Source organism: Parambassis ranga, unplaced genomic scaffold (assembly GCF_900634625.1).
Source record: "Parambassis ranga unplaced genomic scaffold, fParRan2.1 scaffold_21_arrow_ctg1, whole genome shotgun sequence".
In the NCBI taxonomy this organism is placed as follows: domain Eukaryota; kingdom Metazoa; phylum Chordata; class Actinopteri; family Ambassidae; genus Parambassis; species Parambassis ranga.
This window is the reverse complement of record NW_021144767.1, coordinates 4,784,294-4,791,036: the sequence shown is the minus strand read 5'-3', so window position 1 is coordinate 4,791,036 and position 6,743 is coordinate 4,784,294. Positions and strand designations below refer to the sequence as shown.

The 6,743-nt window shown below is 45.4% G+C and overlaps 1 long non-coding RNA gene across 1 annotated transcript; it reads right to left on the bottom strand.

The window, feature by feature from the left end:
- Positions 1 to 3,717: 3,717 nt before the first annotated feature.
- Positions 3,718 to 5,990, bottom strand: LOC114429764 (uncharacterized). The gene is made up of 3 exons (XR_003669923.1): positions 5,931 to 5,990; positions 5,784 to 5,841; positions 3,718 to 4,009 (listed from the first exon to the last, which is right to left on the bottom strand). It is a non-coding gene; the product is annotated as an uncharacterized LOC114429764 (long non-coding RNA).
- Between the last annotated feature and the right edge of the window lie 753 nt (positions 5,991 to 6,743).

Sequence of the window (6,743 nt, the reverse complement as noted above, 5' to 3'; positions counted from 1 at the left end):
TGGAGGATCCTCAACCGTTGGTAAATGGGACGGTCTGGCCTTCAAAGCACTTCCTGATTGTGGCGCGACGTCATAAATTTTGGTGGCAGTGTTTCCACCAACAGGAGACCAGCTGTTGAGGAAGATTTATTAAAGCTGCAGATTCACATGAGGTCAGAGATCAATTCAAAACAATAAACAATCAATCCCTGCATTATTGTAAACAAACACAACAGCTCTGTACACAATCAATTAAACTAACATTACAAATGTGCAAATATTGATCACTTGATAACTGAGCTCCCAGCCATCATTACAATCAAACAATAATCCCGTCGTCTGTGAAAACGAAGCAGAACAGTGTGTTCAACAACTACAGGCTAAAGTCCACTTTGCACATTACACAGAGTGTAAGGCCACACAGGTTGGGAGGAAGAGGAGAGGTGTATGGACCAACACGTTTTCACTCGACCACCTTCAGGTCTGGTCCAGGGTCCTCTGGGCTGCTCAGAGAGCAGATCTCTAGACAGTTGTTGTTTTTGCTGCCCTCCTCTGGACAGACCAGACGGTGTGATTTGCGGTCGGCTTGTCTTTGTTGCCACACGTAAAGTGCAGCAATCATCAGGGCACAGATGCAGAGCACCAGCAGGAAGGAGACAGCCACCATGTGTGAACACATCCTGGAGGATGTTGAAGGGAAGCTGTTTGGGGGACTTTGCTTTGGCAAAGGACGTCCACTTCCTCTGCAGAGTCCTCTGTCCTCCCACATCGTCCTGTAATTGCACACACAGGCATCAGACTGTAGCATCAGATGACATCACATCCTGCTGTCACTTTTTATGTTACCTTGCAGACTTGAGACACACGGGAGATCTGCAGTTCGTCCAGGAAGTTAAACTCTTTCCCAATTTCACTAAAGAAGAAGTAGAGTTTCTTCTCGGCTTGGTCCAGAGACGAGCCGACAAACGATGGGTCTGAAATACAGGAAGTGATGAAAGGAAGTGTCATGTGGTCAGAATACAGAGAAAAGAGATGTGAGAGCATGTGATCAGCTGACTCAGCTGAGTGGACAGGATACATTTTCTTTACAGAACCAAACTGTCTCAATCAGTGTCAGTGAACAATGAACTGATGGTATCAGATGATAGATCTGATATCTGTAAGAAGACTAGTAGAACGTTCAGACTCAGAGGAAGTGAGTCACTGTTCTGTGGCTTGAAGTCAAAGATGTGACATGAGTGTTTCCATTGTTTCATATTTCTGTGTTGACGACCGAGTGATGAGGCCGCTCTCTCACACTGAGCTGAGACAAACTGTTACAAAAGTTCCGTCCCTCCCCTTTGTGCAGGTTAGCTAAGAACGGCTACCTGGCTGCTCCTATTTCACATCACACTTGGTTTGAGTGAAGGTGGAACAGAGCCGCTGTGTCCAGGAGTCTGATGGCGGCAGCTGGACTCAAGGATGGTGTTTTGAAGACGTTTCGTCCCCCGCGTCGCTTCTTCGGTCCTGCTGCTGTTCTGGTGTGGAATCTGAGTTTTTATGTGTTCAGGACCTCTGTGGGGGGATCTTGACTCACATGACTAAGATCCCTGTTGTTGGTTAATGGTCAGTTAAGGACCAGACACTGTGCAGGACTAGTTGACGGCCCCATTGTGTTAGGGTTTGGATGGGGTGAAAGCTGCTGGGCAGGTGTTGACAAAAGGACAGATTGTGTGATTTAAAGCTGACCCAGCAGAGTTGATTTACTCCTGGTCCTCTTTGAAGACCAAACCGCGTGAGACCTTTTCAGACCAGGTTTTGTTCAGATATCAGTGCTCTGCCTCACATAACTTTAGCAGAACTCAGATGAAGAATCATGGCTGAAACAGCATTCTCAGTGATTTCTGCTCTCAACAGATCAATATTTTAATTCAGAATGATTGATCCTCTTTGGCATAACAATACAACAGCAGACAACTCACTGAGTACATTCTGGCAGCTGAAGACACATTAGACAGATGAAGACTGTAGAGACACAGAGACAGACAGGTGCTGCTGGTAAGGCTTTCAGTTAACTTCAGAGTCCAGCACAGATCCAGGAAGTGTGTCAGCTTCCACAAACTCACTGGCCACCTCAGCAAAGGTGGGGAAAGGTCCTTCTAACTGAAAAGGCTCAGAGAAAAAGAAAACATCTAAAACATCTCACTTTCAATAACGTCTATTCATTTCAGCAGCTCAACTTCTCCCATTCATTCTAAAATCAAAACTTCAGACTAAAGATTTTTCACCTTTCAGCCTGAACCATAGAAATAATAATCTGATTACAATCTGATGAAGACTCAGTCTGTAAAGTAATCTGATTACGATCTGAAGGACTTTGTGGGCAGCTCTCTGTGAGTCATCACATGACTCCATCTGTGAGCAAGGCACTGACCCGAGGCGTAGCTCCAGGCTTTGAAGTGACATGATCAGTGCTGAGGGGCTGCTTAGCAAGGCACCATTGTTTACAGAGCAGCGTTGAGGAGGATTAAATCCAATGACCAAGCATCATCTTCATCTTCATGGCCTCCATCTTAGGCGCTAGACGGTGGAATGGGAGGAAGAGGAGGCCGTCTGCAGAGACACACAGTTGAGCTTTAAAATGTCTTTCTCTCCTGGTCTGGAATGAACCACTGTACCTGTTAGGAGAGGCAGCTGGTGCAACACTTCTGTGCCGCTGGGGTTTGATGTCAGAGGCGTAGTCGGGGGGCTGTAGGAGGTCGGGGTAGCAGGCCGGGGGAGGCTTCTTGGGCAGCACCGGTCTGAGTGGAACCTGATACCTGAAGAATTTATATGTTTACGCTATATCTAAAGTGGAATCTTCATCAAATGTCATCAACCATGATTAGTCGTTCAAATAGCTGATTAGTTTTGTTGATTGATTAAATGGGTCGAACTAACCCTGAGAATTTGTAGTTCAGGGAATGTTATCAGAATCTACATAAATCCAGGACCTGACGCTCACCTGTGTCCCTGACCAATCAGCTTACACCAGATTTCAGGTGAGTTCAATAATCACTGTGATCAACCACCTGATCACATTACCCTGATCAATCAAGCGGCTTCTCTACTCAGCACTATCAGAGGCTGCAGCCAGAGGCAGGTCGTACCTGTCCAGTTGTGCAGGGGTCAGGGGGGAGTGGCTTGTTGGGTGGAGCTGGTTGACTCGCTAGCAGCTGAGAGGTTAGTGATGAAGAAGAGCAGAAGAGGAAGAGTAGAGCCTTAGCAATGGGATGCTGTGTACTGAGCTATATTGTGAAATTCTGTTAAGTGATCACAGCATGCAGACAGAAGTGTGACGCCCCCTACTGTACGAACAGAAGATGTCCTATGACTTTTACAGTACTTTTATATTCCACATCATATTTAATGCTGTTTCTCCTCCAACCAGCAGGTGGAGCTGCAGCCTGATCTGATCTGTACATGAACTGCAGACAAACACTCAACAAAGAAAACCGCCGGGGGTGGGGGGGTCGGGGGGCAGTGATGACCAGGAAAGAGAGTGACATCACAGAATTCTCCATCTTTACTGATCTGCCACAGGCCAGTGCTGTAGCTCTCAGTCTGCCCTGATGGTGGCAGTGTGTAGATAGAGAGGACTTCATAAATGATACACTATTACCTAATTATTCTAATAATCACACATTAACACGGAAACAGCACATGGACACCGGCAGGCAAGGTTACCTGTGGCTGAGGTTTTAGAGCGGGATCAGGGGGGAGTGGCTTAGTGGGAGGAGCAGGTCTGTCATGAACCTGACAGGAGAGAAAACAGGAAGCAGAGACAGAGTGACAGAGCTGCACAGAGGTCAAAGGTCAAACAGGCAAGGTTGCCTGTAGCATGTGATCCAATCACAGCTGTGCCATGTGATGTGGTCACCTCACACGCTAATCCCAGGTGTGAACAGTCACTGACTCTACATGGACCCCAGACCAGGACCTGCAAGTCCAGCTGTACCTGGGAGGATGAAGAGGAAGATGACAAGCAGAGCAACATGGACAGGATCCGACTCTGAACACACAGAGAGAGAGAAGGTGACAGGTTAGTCACAGTCCGTCAGGAGGTCAGAGTGTGCGTGTGTCTGTGTGTCAGTGAGTGTGTGTGTGTCAGTGAGCAGTCAGCGTGTGTGTGTGCATGTGTCTGCAGTCAGAGTGCAGTCAGTCAGTGTGTGTGTGTGTGTGCAGTCAGAGAGCAGTCAGAGTGTGTGTGTGTGTGTGTGTGTGTGTGTGTGTGTGCGCAGTGTGGAATTATATAAGGTTACCTATGCACTGACATGATACAGAGCACATATTTACTCGTATGTATGCTTTCACTCAGAGAAAAAGGGAGGTTTTCACACTCTTTCACACAAACACATCCTCCGTTACAGGGAGTTCGGGAGGATGTTATCATTCCTGGAACCCTTTTGATGCGGTGAAGGCGAAGCACTGGGAGGCATCGGACGTAAGATAAATCATCCAACATAGGAGGGATACAGAGCGTTTCACAGTCATAAATATGTTAGACCAATTATTATAATTGGTAGGTGGGAATAACAGGGCAACATGTCCCAATATGGTAATACCAACGAAGGTCTTGAAAAACTGTTGATCTATTATGCAAATAGATTATGCAAATGTACCTCCACGAGCCTGTGTCCAGGGAGGGGCAGAACACTTATGGAGGGGAGTGAAGCAGACTGAAAGGCCTGTGTTCACTGAGTGTTCTCCCTTTGCAAAGGCGAAACTACAAACCCAGGGTATTGTCTTTCACTCAATGTTCTGAATACAGAAGACGGAGTCTGACAATCCGGGGTGACCAGGGAAGGTCACGACAGCAGTCAGAGTGTGTGTGTGTGTGTGCAGTCAGAGAGCAGTCGGAGTGGGCGCGCGTGCGTGTCTGCAGTCGGAGTGGGCGCGCGTGCGTGTCTGCAGTCGGAGAGCAGTCAGAGTGTGTGTGTGTGTGTGTGCAGTCAGTGTGTGTGTGCGTGCAGTCGGGAGTGCAGTCAGTGTGTGTGTGCGTGCAGTCGGGAGTGCAGTCAGTGTGTGTGCGTGCAGTCGGGAGTGCAGTCAGTGTGTGTGCGTGCAGTCGGAGTGTGTGTGTGCAGTCAGAGTGCGTGCGTGCGTGTGTGTGCGAGCAGTCAGAGTGTGCGCGTGTGCGTGTCTGCAGTCAGTGTGCGCGAACTGTGTCTCTCTCTCTCTCTCTCTCTCTCCAAAATGCCAACAGGCAGAATGACCGTTTGATATAATAACCACAATATTGCTCCTCACGTGAACTATACTTTATACTATGGTGGAGCATTTGTATATTACTACAGGTTTCATAGTTTTTTTATGTTATTTGTTTTATATGATTTTCTTCCATACTTTTTGATGCCACTTGGTGAGAATTAATTACTCTGATTACTCTTATTACTTACTCTGTACTGAACACTATTTACTTTGATGACAGCAAGGGAGAATATTTTTTTCCAACAGACTAATAATTCAAAAGTAACATTGTCTGATGTAAAATATTTGCATGAAACACAAACGGCTCTCTGCATCTCAGAGCAAAAATCTCTTTCTATAGTATAAATCAGATCACTTAACTGTGTAAACTTTATAACAGTCCTGTGATCCTATGATGAATAAGTATGAATGCATGCACAGCTAGATGTTCAGTCACTTTCACTACCGCTCTCCGAATTCACATAGCAGTTGTCCTCTCCTGTGTTCCCTATAAACCACAAAACCACAAGAGGGCGAATCATTCTCACTGAAAGTAGGTATTATCACAAAAATTAAGTCAGTCTCCAGCAGCTTACCGTTTGGTGTTTCTTCCTCGTCGTCAAGGTGATCCATGTCGTGACTCACAAAAATATTCTAGAAAGATAAATCACCTTTGAAATCAATCAAAAGATGATGTGGAAAAATTCTATATTTCTGCTGCAGACTGAACACAAGTTGAGTACCTTAGTCCTGACAAGTCTTTCCCAGTGTCCCTGCTGCTGTTTGACTAGTTTGAGAACGGGTTGGTTGGACTTCATTTCCCAGCAGCACTGTTCAGCAACAATATTCTGGTAAAGCTCCAGGTCGGCTCTGTACTGACGACCATTCACTCTGCCACTGCAGAACAAAAAGAGGGCATCAACACACTCCAAGTTTCCTCCATACCAGGTCACTTGTTTGCAATTCTGAAGCATTTAAGGCAATTTACGATTTCAATTTGCAAAAACACAAAAGGGAACATTAATATTCTACATTGTTTCATGATCATCTCTCAAACTCTATAATCTCCCCCTATATCCCTCCTCATTCTTTGTCAGGGTGAACCAATAAACCACTATAATTCCTTGGAAGCTTCCCACAGGTGAGCAACCACAAGGAATCATGTATACTGACAGTCAAGAAATGCACCAACAACCAAGTTACATATTTGCTGCTGATAGAAGGTCTTAGGAATCAGATGGGCAAGCTTTATTCTACTGTTATGTAATGTATACAATGAAAATCTGACACAAATGAGGGCGGGTATATTGAGTCTGTGCAAACAAAGAAGTTTGTTCCCTGACATGAATGAATGTAACTGCAGCAGAGTAAAGATATCTTTGCTAAATTAGTATAATGTTAGGCCAATCAAATTTCATGATAATGTAATCACAAATTAAATGTAGATTTCCTTTAAATCCAATTATGAGACAGCTGTATTATTCAGAAACAACAGAATACAGAACAATCACAGTAGCACCAAAGGAAAGTGACTGAATGAGATGCCCTTTACATTA